The 16,206-nt window shown below is 37.7% G+C and overlaps 1 protein-coding gene across 1 annotated transcript in view; it reads right to left on the bottom strand.

Moving 5' to 3' along the window:
- Nucleotides 1-15,252, bottom strand: part of LOC143145138 (GAS2-like protein pickled eggs) — a 117,347-nt gene extending 102,095 nt beyond the window's left edge. Inside the window, exon 1 of the mRNA XM_076308198.1 lies at nt 14,864-15,252. The gene's annotated coding sequence lies outside the window, so the exon portion shown is untranslated. The remainder of the gene's footprint in view (nt 1-14,863) is intronic.
- Between the last annotated feature and the right edge of the window lie 954 nt (nt 15,253-16,206).

The following is a 16,206-nucleotide window of genomic DNA, read 5'->3' as shown; positions in this document are numbered from 1 at the left end:
ATATATACATGTATGTAAAAGAAAAAGTAGTATACGCGAAGACTTTTGAAACACCTGGTAAGTATAGTTAAAAAAGGAGCGTGAAAATATATGCATGTATGTAAAAGAAAAAATAGTATACGCGAAGACTTTTGAAACACCTGGTAGGTATAGTTAAAAAAAGAACGCGAAAAATTAGTGCAATTTCTAGAAAGTGAATGTTATACATATAAATCCTTCGAGCAAGGTATTGGAGCTTTCACTTTTTGTTTTCAAGCGCAATCAAAATTCTTGAAACTTTCGAAACTTGTGGTAATCATCTTTCATCAATTAGAACTCCTTAATTGTATCAGATACTACTTCGAAGAAAGGGGTGTTCTGCACGGTTCGTAAATAAATTTCAATGAAAATGATTCAAGAAAGAAGAAAAATAAAAGTTTTAAGTACATATTTATGTACGTTACAATTAAAGTTAGATTTTAATAACACATTTTAGCTGCACTTTGGTATTTCTTCTTTTGTTTCTTTTTATGTGCATTTAACAAAGACATTAGATAAATACGAATATAGAAACAATTGAATGTATAACAACATGAGTTTTAAAAGAACTACTTGAAGCATATACGCAATATACGCAAAATAACAATAATTCTGCAGCAATGCAATAACAACCAATATGTTATTTAATCTCCCGCAATCTGGCACCATTGATTCGCCCCGTTTATACTTACGTGTTCATTGGTTCGTTCGTTCCCAATGACCCTCATTACTTGCTCCACGAGCCTTAAATTTCAAGGGAGGGGCAATGGCTGCCCTGCTTGGCATAAAAACGCATCAAAAAACGAAACCCGCTTGCACCAAGGTAACCTTACTTTTCACGAGTTCGTTCGCGAATTTCCATACCGACGCCTTTATCATACGCGCGCGTCTCTCTTTTTTTTTTTTTTTTGTTTGTTTGCCATGTAAAAGGAACGCGGCCGCGATGAAGTCGAACAGAGTTACGGAAGGTAACACTTACCTACGAGTATCGAGAGAGGCATGCAACGACGTATATATACGACGTGGGACGCGGGGAAACGTATCAAGCTGCGTGTAATCCGCTCCTCGCGAGCCGGCCGCTTCTAATTTTCAATTCTCACGATTGAATTATGTATGCGCGTAATAGAAAAGCCGCGGGGAATTCCGCTTCGAAGGATAACACAATTTCCACTTTTTCCTTTTACCGCTCCTCTCTCGTCGATCCTCTTTCGCGTTCATGTGCCCTCGTTAAACGCGTAAACCGAGAACTACAAAACCCACGATTCGTTGCGGTGCTCGCATATCTCTGTCGCCTCTTCGAAATTCACGAATACTATCGCCGACCTAACCTCTTCGGGAATATTGATTCACACGCGTTTCGTCTTTCCAGTTATTTCGAATAGTACAACATCGCCACTAAAATTATGAATAAACGTTCACACTTAAATCTTCTAACAATATAACATGGTAATATCGTCGCTAGATCGATGAACATCATAAAATCAGTATCGATTCGAATTTTTACTCTTTCTAGATAGAATAATTTACCTTCAACCGTTTAAACACGAAATGGATAGAAACAACACATCATCGCGTGGTCGGACTCTCATTGGTCCGTTGTACCGGTACGTTATTCCAGCCAAGGGCTACCATAGATCCAACATATCGAAAAACCGATGGCAGGAATGCCATTAAGAACCCATAAAAAAACTATCGTCTTCAAAAAGATCTAATAATATTATTATTCGTACAAAAAATGACTCGTATAAATTCTATTATACTTTCATTGAAAAATTAACCGATTCTGTCTGAGTCACGTAGTATTATTTACTCGTGCTTCGTCTTAGAGTAAATCAGATAATAGCAATATGTATTTTATTTTTCTTCCTAAATATTAAGTTTTTAGCTCCGTAAATGTACAATTTCTCACGTTTATAAACTGGCCACAAATTATTCACACTAATTTATAAATGCGCTAGAATCATCTCTAATTAGTTCGTTCGTACAATAGCATTTTATCAATTGGAAGTTAAATACAACCTATACGCGTTCACGTTAGCGTGGATAATTTATTTTTTAGCTAGTTGCGCCACTGTTCTTTGTTCTCTGTGACGCGAGAAGGTGGCAACCCTGTGTCGGATACGAAACGGATTATCCGCTGGAAACTGTTGCTTCGTAATCGAATTACCGAAGAGTGTTATTACGAGCAATTGAGCCATTTGAAGACCGTGTTAATGGAAACTCGTCCGTTTCGAATGCAGTTCTTTGCCAGGAAATCTGTTAATAATTATTACAATGTAGTGGACTAGAAATTACACGAATAAAGAGTCGGAACTAATTACGTGGAATATGATACGCTCGTTGAGGGATCTGTGACGAAAAAAAAAAAGCTAGCTGACATTTAATGGGCTGTAAAAGAGCAAATGACCATTAATTGCACGGCGCGCCTCGCTGCCAGCACATGAAACAAGCATTACTAGTATACGTCCACCGGATTCGCTCTTCATATTTACATGCGCCGAGTTATCGGTTTACTAACATCCATTACAATTTATGTTATTATTAAATCCGTAAGTTGATATTAGAAGCAATGTTCGCGTCGATACCCTTCTCTTCAGCGTAACCGTGCGGAGTATAAACACTTCGCATTATGGGAATTATTAATGACTTAATTTTCAATCGATTAATTCAATCTTCAGTTTCGATGTAATAAATTTATGCAATTCCTTTCTTTATTTTTATTCGATTTCTTTATTACACAACATGTGCGAATGCAAATACACGATATCTATAACGAATAAACCGAAATGACCATTAAACCTAACCTCCTTTTACATTACATCAATCCGTTCAAATTGAACAACGACGCCAACATCTATACATATATGTTTGATCTACAATTTTAACGTGTCCAAATTGTTGATATAATACACAATGTATATATTTAGATATTACAATTACGCTAATCGTTATTTCGAGTAAATAAACATAATTATATACATAATTATGATATAATTATGTAATAATATATACATTATTATATACGAAATATATACAATATTTCGTTAATCGTATTCAATTGTGTCATATGAATAATTCATGAAATTATTTTCCTGAGAGAAAGAGGTTATATTTACAATTTTAAATCGTCGAAGGACAGTTCGTATCAAATTCAAATTCAAATTCAAATTTAAATTCAAATTCTCATGGTTTGCGTTCACATTTTTTTCGCTTTACGCTTTACGTGGTCATCGTACTCGCTCGTCCTTACCAATAGCAAGAAGAAGGGGTCCCCGGTTAGGCCCGTAGGGTTTTTATTATTCCATTGAACACCGCGAAAGGGACGGAATATCAAAAGGTGAGTCGCCTGTGGATACTTCTTATGAAAGCCAGTACGTAAGTTTACCTACGTGAGCGTACTTTAAAGGCGTGCTTCGCTCGTTGTAACGGTATATTGCGATGTACACGCAAAGAGAGCGAAAGAGCAGCTGAAGTAAATGAGAATAGAAACGAAGAGTGAGAAAGAGTGAGAAAGTTGGGAAGATGCAAGCGTAACGGGTTAGAATCTATTGAAAGAGACTCGAACGCCAAGTTATATTTTATAAACAGATATAATATGTAGTGTGTTCGATTAGAGGTTAGGTCAATAATAGTAATACGTTTACGTGGCGTAACGTAAGTACATTTATTTTTACTTGTTTACGTTAATTGATGCAATAACGGCGTATTATCATTATTTTTATTAGCTTCAAGGCAGATGTACCTCGATAATTTCATTTTCAAAATTAATTGTCCCGAATTCTAACAGCAAAAATTGTACACTCGTTTTAAAAGAATGAAATTGACTTTTAAGTCGTTTCCACGGACAAAGGAACTCTTCTTTCCGCAATAAAACCTCAATACCTGCACGTGAAACTCGATACTTGTGATGGTTAAGTGGAAAGAATGGTCACTCGATAATTATTGAAATTATAAATTGAAATCTTTCGTTTAAGAAAATAGAGAAACTAACGATCGTTGATTACCTCGATAATTGCACCCATCGTGGTACTTGCGCAAATTTTCAACGTTTATTTGCATTTAACCGATTCTATTGTGTATTTTACTGTTTCTACTAGAACACCCAGTACGCGAACATTTAATTGCAGATCAAACCAGTATGGACAATGCCCCCTCCCCTCGGCTCTTTTCCACTTCACGTATCTATATTAAAGTACAATTTCATTGATCTCCGATTTGTCAACCCTTGTCCTCTCCACGATGTACAATTTTGCATTAAAATCTCCCCTTCCACCCCTCAAAACCCACCCCAGCCCTGAATTCGCCATAATACGGGGTATTTATGCAAGAGAAGTCCGGGTACTAGCGATTTCCCAAGAAATTCGATACTTCGTGCAGCTTATCTGTAAAACTCGCCTCCTACCTATGCAAACCGGGGAGAGCTCGAGAGCCTGGAAGGAGAGTGGAAGGAGAGAAGGGGGACGCGTGCATATAATTACGCCTGTGCACCTCGATACGGGGCCCAATAAAGTTTCCACCCCTTGGTGTCGCAACGCTTAACGATTTCATTCATTCCCCGACAGACGAACGGAGAAAATGAACCTGTTTCGACGTACGTCGCCGGCATGCGCCACGAATGCAAATGGGCCGCTGCCACCGGCCCATGGGTGTGCTCGAAAATGCCTGCATTATAATACCGCGAGCGACGAAACACGCCGAAGAAACCTGGCGTATCACCAGTCCGTATCGGGAGCCCGTTGATAACGTCCGCAGCATTTCTGGCCTCGTTTATCATCATACCACGGCTCTCCACTCGGACCGTGCTTGAAAGAAAATTGATTGGACCCGACTAAGTGCCCCCTTATCCGCCTTCTTTCGTGTACTCGGCTTCATTCGCGAGTTTCTTTTATTTTAGAGATAACAGGGTAACGGCCGGTGCGAAACACGTATGCACTGTTGGGAATTGAAAAGAATTTAACCGAGGGGTGGCGCGAGTATACCGAGACAATTTTCGAGATCTTTAGTAATTTTCGGTAATTGTTTACCGAAGAGCGCAAACGACTGTAAACAAAGTCATTTATTTAATGGAATTTATAAAACTTCCCAGTGCACAGTTGTGCGCGATTGGTAGCCGTGGATTCAAGTGCACGAATGAAAGCATTCCATCTCTCGAGGATCGTCCCCCGATCCTCGCGCCATCTCTCGGATAAATTCTTTTCAATTCCCGACAGTATATGCGTCTTTCGTACTGGCTCTCACACTTGAATCGACGGCTATTAATCGCGATACGACTGTGCGCTGGGAAGATTTATAAATTCTATTCAATAGATGGCTCTGTTCGCGGCCGGCTGTGCTCTTCAACGAACAATTACCGAAAATTAATGAAGGTAAGTTAATAACGAACGATCGTTACACGTTGGAGGCGAAATTGCGCTTAAAAGTTTCGTTGCAAAACCTAGTTTCGAAATAACCTCGAATTTCCATTTCCTTGAAACGGTAAATATGAATTATATTCTGACCAATGGGACGTGCATTCTCTTCGGAACCATTCTGTTTAGGTTCCAACGATAGATGTAGTCGCGTTTTCGCGCGTATTTTGAATATTATACCGGTAGTATTTCAGTATTGTAAAAAAACAATTTAGTACTCTATAGGTTAACTTTCACCCGTATCGTACAAGTTTCTGTACAAAAGTGGACTTCGACTCTTCAACAATTAAAGTATGAATTGTTCGGAAGTCATTTCGGAGAGTCATTTCGTTTTCCAAAATGGAGAATATATAATTTAATAAAATGTTTATACACTCTAAAAGATCGTGTTTCATTTTCACAAAAAAAAAGAACGAAACGATTTTCCGAACTTAATAAATAAATAACTAAATAAATAAATAAAAATGGAGACACATAGCGATATCGCAACAGCAGATGGAAATTCGTAACGTTATCCATGGTGGGGGAATTGTAAAACAAAATACTTTTGAGGAAATCGGAACCAATTACAAAATATAGAGTAGTGTATACAAATGCTAGAATATTCGCTACTCATTTTTATGCAAAATGACTACCACAGACACCTTTACGAAGCTTCGAGAAATCATTGAACTCTCTTGAACCCTTGGAATGGACTTTTGCGCAATCGCCGCGCAGCTTCCGAGTGTTATTATATTTCGAAGCACCTGCGTGCAATCGCACTTTCGCGTTTGCGCATGCGCGCGAGCGCGCTCGCGCGCATGCGCGTGTAGGTGCTCCAAATAGCGAAACGCGAATTCCAGGCACAATCACGACACGACGGTTCTCCCGTGAATCAGATTATGCAAAGCTGTCCTTATTCTTAACGACCGGCAGGCAGATCCTTATCGATCGAGTCGGCTAACTCGCGCGAGTCTATTTTCATCGAAAGAACCGCGTAAATTTCAGACAACCGGGGCAGAATACGACAAGCAACCGGCTGAATATTACGAATCGTAATTTCGATCTTAACGGCTCTGTTAGAGGTACAAACCCACGAACACGTCTGGAAATGGACCTTAATTCGATCGAGTATCCGATTTCAGCGTCGCACGGATTTCGGTATCGCTCGGATCGTTTCTCTCGTTGTTTAGCGAACGTTTCGAGTGTTGATTTTATAAAAATTTATCGTTTCGCATTTCTCGAGTGCGGTTGAGAAAATATCATCCCGATCCTCGAGTCACTCAATATAAAATTAATATTTTTTCGAACGCGGAACGATAACTAGAAATGTTAAAGAAATATTTGTATATTTCAAACTTGTACAATACGAACTTTTAACAGGGTCGTTTATACGATCGGCTCTATTCTCTTTTCAAACATTTCAAGGAATACTCAAATATTGTTTTATTACTTTTAACTTATATACAACATTGTTTTTCGTAGAAGATAGTATCGGTTATTTTGAAACGGAAATCTTAATTTTAGATAAATGTTATATTCTAAGGTGAATAGAAAGGCGTTCGACGGCTCTAAATTGCTAATAAAAATCGTGGCAAAATGTTAAAATATTCAAATACACGATAAGCGTGCGCGCAGCGAACTAGATGATTGATCGAACACGAGTCGTAAACAAATACGAATTTAGACGTTATTGCAAATGGAAGGTGCGCGTCATTAGTATGCATAAACATTATTTTTTACGACAATTGGGCCACTAGAAACGTTTCACCTATAAATTATTCACGATGTCTGCCGATAGATCATTAAAATCTGAATGAAGTAAAAGTGACTGTGTGGAAAATATATATTTACAATCCGGTTGCAATCGTTTTCGTAACACGATCATTCAAAGCTGTAATCCATACTTTTCTTTACATAAATATCGAGGACATAAATCCAAGCATTAGCTCGAGCTTTAAATTGCAAATTTAAATCGTTCTGTCATGGAAGAAAAATTGCGAGGTCGAGATATTAAAATTACAATTCATAAATATCTGCTGCTGTAAACACTATTTGCAAGAGTGTGAAATTTAATAATAAAAAAAAGTAAAAATAAAAATTAGTAATCCCCCGATCTATGTTGAATAAGAGAAGAGAGTAAACAAAGAAGATTTAATACGATAATACACAAGTATTCTGTAATAACAAAAATAAAACTGCAAGATTTCAACTGCTTTCGATAATAAATTTTTGATCATTCGAACGAAGAATAAATTACACAAAATGGTCCAGAAAAACAAAATAAGGAGAGCGAAGAAATATTCTATTTGCAAAACTTGTTCAATAATAACGCTTCGTTTGTTCCGTCGAAATTATTTCTGGACTGACTTTTATTAATCCTCGCTTGAAATTCCGGTTTGCAAAAACTTTGAGAATCGTTTAAAAACAAGAGAGAGAAATTTCGCATTTTTTTGGCAAATTTGAGCGGCAAAAGCCAGGGGTTGGGAACTCTCGTGCTGTTCCACAGCGTCCGAGTAAAAATCTCAATCTCGATGCTACGGTCCTCGAAATAAAACGAGGAGGGAAAAAGAATTCCGCTCATGACAAATAACAGCAGCGGCACGGGCGCGCCGCGCCGAAAATAATCACGGTGTGGCGAGCAACGGGCCAGACAACTCGAGCGCGCGTGGAATTTCCAAAGTGGACGGGCGCGGAGTGCGTTCGCGTGTGCGCTGCACGCGTGAGTGCGGCGGGGCGGTCTCGTGCCGATTTGTCACAGTTATGCAGCCGCGCGTGCGTCCGCGCAAACGTCCAGGTGCGCGTGTATCAACGGGACGCAGCGCCGCACCGGTACGCGCGCGCCAGCGAAACTGACCGTGCCGCTCTGGAGAAGAAAATCTTGTGAATGAGCGGGTTCTCCATTCACTTTTAACCGGAGCGCGCTGGCTACAGTCGCGATCAAATCAACGGGCCGCCGAAGGTCGCTCAGCCGGCCTACCCCCACCACATCGCCTCACTCGCGTCCCCTCCGTGTCGCGAGACTGTCTTCTGTCCTACACGCGAATCGAATTTCGAATCTGCGCACAGTTAGGTTGCGCAATTACGGCGGTAGATGTAACACGTTCGACGTCTCGTCATCCAAATTTGGGGGAGGGGGGGAGGAGAGAGTCACCCGTAAGTGGGTGATGTTCTTCCTCGTCCAGTTAAGTAGTATTTTACAAGTAATTTATAAAAATTCCATTTGCGACACGAACATTTAATGAAATTAGCGCATGCAAATATAAAATATACCAAAAAATATAAATACAATATATGAAATAAAATAAAAAAATTAAAAATACACATATGGTATATATAAATTTATATTTAAAATAGAATATATCATCATATTACCTAGCATGGTATTCGCTAAAACTGTTCGAATACATTTGAAGTGATTTTGGACAGTATATTGTAGCCTGTTTTATATTTTTGTCACGCTTCCTGGCGATCGAGAATTGGTCTCTTTTTCTGGTAACATAGAACGCAAATCCTTCTAATAGGCTTGACCTGCGGATTTTTATGTACTTTTCTTACTAAACCGATTCAGTCTGGGCGACGAACGTGTTAAACTGTTCCTTCTTTACGCTAAATTACATTCACACTATCATTTACAAGGACTTCTATCAGATGAAAATCAATAATCAAAAACAATAACAAGAACGGTTTACTTTCTTATTAACGTTTGGATTGTAATTTTGAGTTCTCTCCGATACGGTCTAAGTAAAAGGAGATGGAATTTTAATCCATAATGTACAAATTTATTTAAGGAAAAAGAAATTTGTAATTTACAACGAATTAACACACGTACACTCTTCCATCGCGAGCTGTTGGTCCGTTAGGGATTGAAAAAAAACTTTTCAATACTCACGCCTGACATGACTCACAATAGAGGGAGTGGCCTTGAGCGGCCAATTAATTTGGCTGCGACTGTAGGACGTCCAGTGCTTTCGAACTGCTACATCCACATTCTACTCGTATTGCATGTGTTAGAACTAGGCTCTTTTGAAATAACGTTATTTGAAATACCATGCAACGTAATCTTCTCGGTTATTTCATTTTCCAAACGCAATTACGTTGCTCGAATTACTTTGAAAATAATTATTCTACATAGAAACCAAGGCAATTGTTTTTGTTCGATTCATTCTTCTATTTATGAAGCATCAAATTACGAAAAGTGATCGGAAACTTTTGTGTTGTTTTACAGTCTGTGATATTTTTTATCGAATACAAATAAGAAAAATTTCGAAATTCACTTTCTTGGTCGAGTGTACCGCAGTGTTTCGCAGTAAACGTTTTAATCAATTTCACGGTGGATTTTGCATTACGTGTCTGTTTCTTCAACATTTCCTCCATCATTGCGTCAGCAAATTTTTTTTCAACTTCTAAACTCGATACTAAATTATTTTCGTACGTGACTTTCCTTACCCCGCACAAATAGTTTCGTCGGTATTGTTTAAGCGCAGTTACTTGCCTACTAGTTTTCTTAACCGCCTCATTTGCATTCCCGGAACCTGTGTATCAAGACATAATATGCAAATGTCCCCTTCTTTCCCTCTCTCTCTCTATCCATCTCCGTGACTATCTATCCATCTGGCGCCTCCTTTCTTCTTATTATCGCGATTTATTATAATTTTCACTCTCCGTTTCCATTAATCTCTTCCGCTTTCTCTATTGTGCTCGTAATCCAACATGAACATTCCCAACGATTATGTTATTGTTCACTTGGTATTAAATCCTCTAAATGCGAAATCTCGTTGTTATCAGATTGCATGTAAAAATAGGTTAAATCTTTCATTTGCATAGCCTCCTTTCTACATTTTCCTAATTCTCCTATTACGTTCCGTGATTGAAATTTTATCGTTATTTTAACACTTTGGACGCTGCGGGTATTTATGAGTACTCGTTATACGTTTCGTGCGGTGAACGCCTATGGACATTGGGAAGATACGTTTAATAAATATGATGGCTCGAATTCCGCAAATGATACGTGCTCGTGTACGATGGTTGTTGCTTGCGAGAGATTCGCCAATTACTCTGCCAATTCACTTGAAATCGGATAGCAACCTCGAACAGTGGCCAACAAGGATATTACGTAAACATAAGTAGCGATGGAAATGACCCTAGTTCTTGAATCCGGGGTAAGTGCACTTAAAAGCGAAAACTACTGTACCGAACCTCTAAATAGCACAAAATGGGTTAAATATATAATATTTCTACGTAACTTTATATTTTGTCTAAATTAAGACAGATAACGTATTATTTTGCAACATTTACAAAAATCTTGAGAAAGAAACATCCTTTCTCAAAAATTAAGACTCATTATTGGCTCCTTTTTATTGTACTCTGTATCAGACCTAGATACATTTAAAATAACGTTATTTGAAATATTCTTTCGAACGACACGTTATCTTATTTTACAATTGGTTCTTTTTTGGCATGCAATTACCTTGTCTTATTTTGTCACGAAGCTCAATAATTTAAAAAATCTCTAGTTTCGGCGATAAAGGCATATCTATCGAAGATTCTCTCCAAATTTGAAGTCAATTGATCAACCAGATCCTAAGATATCAAGGAGTATCATAGAGATATTATGATGATATCATGGAGATATCTTTAAAGAGTAACGTTTGGAGAAAAATGTATTTAAAGTTTCTTTTATCAAATTTCACGCGTAATAGGTTGCTCAATAAGTTTTATCGAACGACAAAACTAGCAAAAATGTATGTTCAAACCTCTGAATCATCGATATTTTCACGAATCGAAGCGAATGATTTTGCACAGATACTTTCAAAGTCGTATACTTTAAGTAAATTCAATACAAAAGGAATCGAATCTTTGAAAATTTTCAACCACGATACCTTCTTAAGTTATTTACGAAGGAGCAAAGTTTTCAAAATAACGGAAATTAATCTCAAATTGAAATCAGGACGGTGAAAAACTTCTAAGTATAGGTATTCTTAAGGAATTTACGAAGAATTAAGTTTTCAAAATAACGGAAATTCATCTGGAATTGAAATCAGGACGGTGAAAAACTTCTAAGTATAGGTATTCTTAAGGAATTTACGAAGAATTAAATTTTCAAAATAACGGAAATTAATCTGGAATTGAAATCAGGACGGTGAAAAACTTCTAAGTATAGGTATTCTTAAGGAATTTACAAAGAAACAAACTTTTCAAAATAACGGAAATTAATCTGGAATTGAAATCAGAACGGTGAAAAACTTCTAAGTATAGGTATTTTTAAGGTATTTACGAAGAATTAAGTTTTCAAAATAACGGAAATTAATCTGGAATTGAACTCAGAACGGTGAAAAACTTCTAAGTATAGGTATTCTTAAAGAATTTACAAAGAAACAAACTTTTCAAAATAACGGAAATTAATCTGGAATTGAAATCAGAACGGTGAGAAACTTCAAAGTGTATACGTAGATTCGATGTTACTTTGTTACGATTTCAATTACGAGTACGGTACACCCTCAAACGCATTCCAGATTCCAGGCATGAAAAAATCCGGACAAATTGCCGCGGCTATCGCGATCCGTCATCCCACATCGCAGGCGAGTTTCACGAGCTTTCGAAAGCGCGCCGCGCGGCACGGTCGCCGATTATCGCAAAAGTGCATCTGCGCTAAGTGTATCTAAGCACATCGAACTATCCGCTAAGTATCTCGGGTACTCGTTTCGCGTTTCCACTCGCCGGTTCGCCTCTCCTAGAGCCGGCTGAGAATCGCGTCGCGATCGCGGGTCTCCCAGGCCGCCTCTCTTTGTCTTTGTCCGCTAATCTTGATCGTCTTCGCGCTGCGCGTCGACTTCGAGTAACTTTGCATTGGCAATTCAATCATCGGCGCGCTATCGCTGGAACGATCGACGCGGAACCGGCGCGTGCAATCGGACACGTATATCTGCGAATTATCCGCACGCCTAATCACGGATGATAACGTCCAGGTTAGCTTTATCTGTATTACACGGAGACTTCAACGCCGGGACGCGCGATCTCCGCGAGGAATTCTGGTATTACTGGTTTACGACCATCCTTCTCTCCTGGCAAATTGGAAAAATTCGTCTCGGTACCACGAGAACCGAACAACGATCGATTATTATTGATATTTTTATATTTCATCGGAGAGAATATTTTTTTTGTACACTTCGTTGAAGTATCGTACGCGAAGGAAAATGATATTGGATCGTTCAACGAGATGTGTAAAGCATCGAAATGTAAATCTCTTGGATTTCTATAAAGAAAAAGAAAATGAAAAAATTGTAACGAACGGGCTATTAAATTTGTATCGATTAATTTTATCGTTTTTAAAGGAGACGTTTTTATTGGAGTTGTACGTTTTGAGTCATCTTCGGGATATAAATATAATCGTATCGTCTGTGAATATGAAAGCAGAGTGACGATTGTAAACGTTTGAGAGAAATTTTAAATATTTATCCTTTTAACTGGCAACTGTTCAAATTTTTAAACAATCCTTTTCAGGGATGCTGACATACTTCGAAGAAATAGTTCGAGTTAGTATTTCAAATATACCAGTAGTACTTTGTAGACACTTATGTATAATAGCAATTTATCACTTATTAATCTTAAGCTTGTACATACTATGAAACATTATGTTCTTTTATTTATAACTGCATAATGGATTTATTACTGAGTACTAAATAGAAAGTAAAATATTCGACGATCGATAAATTGAATTATTTTTTAAAATGTTATAATCGTTAAATTTTTTTATTTTAAAATAAAATATTTTGTTGTTTTGAAACTAGATTGATCACGTGATCGAAGCGTTCATTGGTCCATTTAATTATCGAATCACTTTCCCTGTAATTGTTTACAATCTTCCTCACGATTCTCAATCGCGATAAAAAATTCTTTACGATACAACGGATACGATAATTTAATCATTATCACAAGTATCAAGTGCATTTTATTTAACCGAGAATATCGTTGTTGCATTGTGACGTGACTGGGTCGCAATAAAAGTAACATTGCACAGAACGATTTATTTGTTCCTAGCTGTTACATGTCGATACATTAATCACTTCATTTGCCTTTTAAGTGTGTTTTAAACGCGCAAAGAACAGGTGAGTCAGCGTCAGACTTTGAGAAAACTTATTGAGACTCTTAAGGCGACGCGATTTAAAAATAGATATCAATAACGGTAGGTATCGGGAGAAATATTTCACGGTTCCGAAAAAAAATTTTCAAACGCATACAAATATATTTATTTACTTATTAACCGATAAAAAACACAGAGATTATAGACAAGAATATTTACTTTTACATTTTTCATAAGAGAGTATATATTTCGCGATCTATATTTTGCGAAACATTTCTTTTCGTAATATCAATAAAACGATAAACTACTTTGATAATGCACGATCTTTTAATCTACAAACAGTAGGTATTCTATAAATCGGTTCGGTCCATAAGATAATATCCTTTACACGAGGTTAGAAAAAGAAGAAATAACGAAAGATAAGGGAGAACAATAACATCGTGAAAGAATAAAATAAGATAATTGCTAGAACTGCTCCTCTGATTACTAATGATCAAATAAACGATAATGATAATACAATTTTTGTATTTCGAATATATTTAAAATACTAATATTGCCTGAGTACTTCGGTATAATTAAAAAACTATCTCCTCGTTCGGTTGCCTCGCAAATAAAAAAATAGACGGTCGGTAATAAACTTGTAAACGTTTGAAAAAGTATCTCTTTGATATGAAAATGAAACAACGTAGGTATAGCACACGTACGTAATTATTAAGTGAGAAAACAAACTCTAATTTGTTTCGTGATCGTTAATCCGTGCGTAGTAAATATTTACCAAAGAAATATTTAATGAGTTGAATCCATGTTTTGTTTGACAGAGACATATTCGAATTACAGTTTCGATTTTTTGTAACTAACAACGTTCCGTGTATTTAAAGCAGAACCATCATCGTGACGAGAACTTTATCTGGCATCTTTTTCACAGTAAACGCGATAACACCGAATCGTTGTTTAGTTGCTTCCGACTCAATAAACTGGACGATCTATCTATATTCATACTCTATCTCTATTGCGATAATATACGACACACACGAAGAGTATCGGTTAAATGTTTCTTCGCACCAACTCACTTCTCGAAAGAAAACATTCGTCGCATAAATGTATTTCGTTTCATTGTTTCGCGTGTAAACCAACTCGTTCACCGTTCTCGTATAACGCACAATTATCGTAAAAAAAATATGCCATAACCTATAAGAATCGTCGTTGAATTCGAACGATCGACTACGGTCGCACGAATCGAACGACGTGGATTCGCGAGCGTAGAGAGAGAGTCACGTTATATATCTATGTACCATACTTTCAAAATAACCGTGGAAAACGCGGGACAGAACGATAGACGCAATTTCGTTGAGATGAATCGATACGTTTCACTCACCTTTCCCAGCCCGTGTCCACGAGAGAAACCTTCTTCACGTATCCCTGACAGGCACACGCGAGTAGTCTCGCATCGACGAACGATTTAACTTCAAAATCGTTTCGATATCTCGCGCGCGCTAGACACCGCTCTTTACATCGGGCGACGTCGGTTCGACTATTCGTTATTACACACGATCGATTAACCGTACATTTGCGAGCGACAGTTCGCTTCGAGGTTCGTCCAGGGTGTCGCGGGAAAGGCTCGATACGGACGAGAGAGAGGATCACGACCCTTTCTCACGTGGTGAGTGTCATGCAGTTTTTCCGTGTTGCGTTTCGGTGTTTGTTTCAATTCTCGATGCAGTTCACGCCTGGCGGGCTGCACTCGTACCCCATACTCACGCTTCGCGTCCCAACCAGAGACTAAAGCGCCTAGTTGCAGTCCACCCGTATAAATGCTTCATCGCAGCGTGAGTGTAGTCGTTGGTTCGCTAGCGACTAGGAAGGGAAGGATTCTACACGGTCTCGCCACCAGGTGATGCCACTGTCTAATGAACACGGGTCTCTGGGTATTATCACCAGAAGGCTGCGACAGCGACCAAATCTCCCAAGTTTTTCATTATTCTCGGATTCCCGTAAATAGAAAATCCTGTTTTTTTTTTAGATACTCCCCGCTATTTAAAACAGAGACTGCTTAGATACAATAGCTGACACGGATTCGTGTCGCGTAAAGGAAAAATCTTTAATTATCGCTGACTCTCCGACACCAGACGATGTTTGTTAAATTTTACATTTCATAATAGTTACTAATCCAATGAACAAATCATTATTTACGATACCACGTTTATAAAGAAATAGTTACAGTTTCTACCGCTACGTGGCGCCACGAATTTATGTATACCGACACTGCAAACACATATTGGCATATTGTATTTTTCTTTGTTTATATATATACTCTTGCATTGATGAAGTAATATGCATTAACTTAAACTCGTGGCCTTTAGGTTGCAGCCTAGTACCGATTTAAAACTTATTTTTACGAATAAAGAAAAACTACTACTGTATGAAGATACATCATTTACGGCGGGTAAATAAAATTTGTAAAGAAATAGTAATAATTCTTGAACGTTAGATGGCGGTACAAGTTCTGTAATTGCTTTCCAGAGAATTAATACCTATTTTTATACAAGTGAACCTGTGATGTAACTGCTTAAGAAATTTCAATTCCATTGCTTTAAGATAAACAATTATTAGATGAATCGATCCTTTAAATAAATATGAACAAACATTTAATACAAGAAAAAAACATGTAACAACAAGGGCTAATTATGTTTTTAAATGTGCTCGTAATTTTACGTATTT

The sequence above is a fragment of the Ptiloglossa arizonensis genome, chromosome 1, assembly GCF_051014685.1.
Source record: "Ptiloglossa arizonensis isolate GNS036 chromosome 1, iyPtiAriz1_principal, whole genome shotgun sequence".
NCBI lineage: Eukaryota > Metazoa > Arthropoda > Insecta > Hymenoptera > Colletidae > Ptiloglossa > Ptiloglossa arizonensis.
This window is presented reverse-complemented; position numbering and strand designations above follow the sequence as displayed.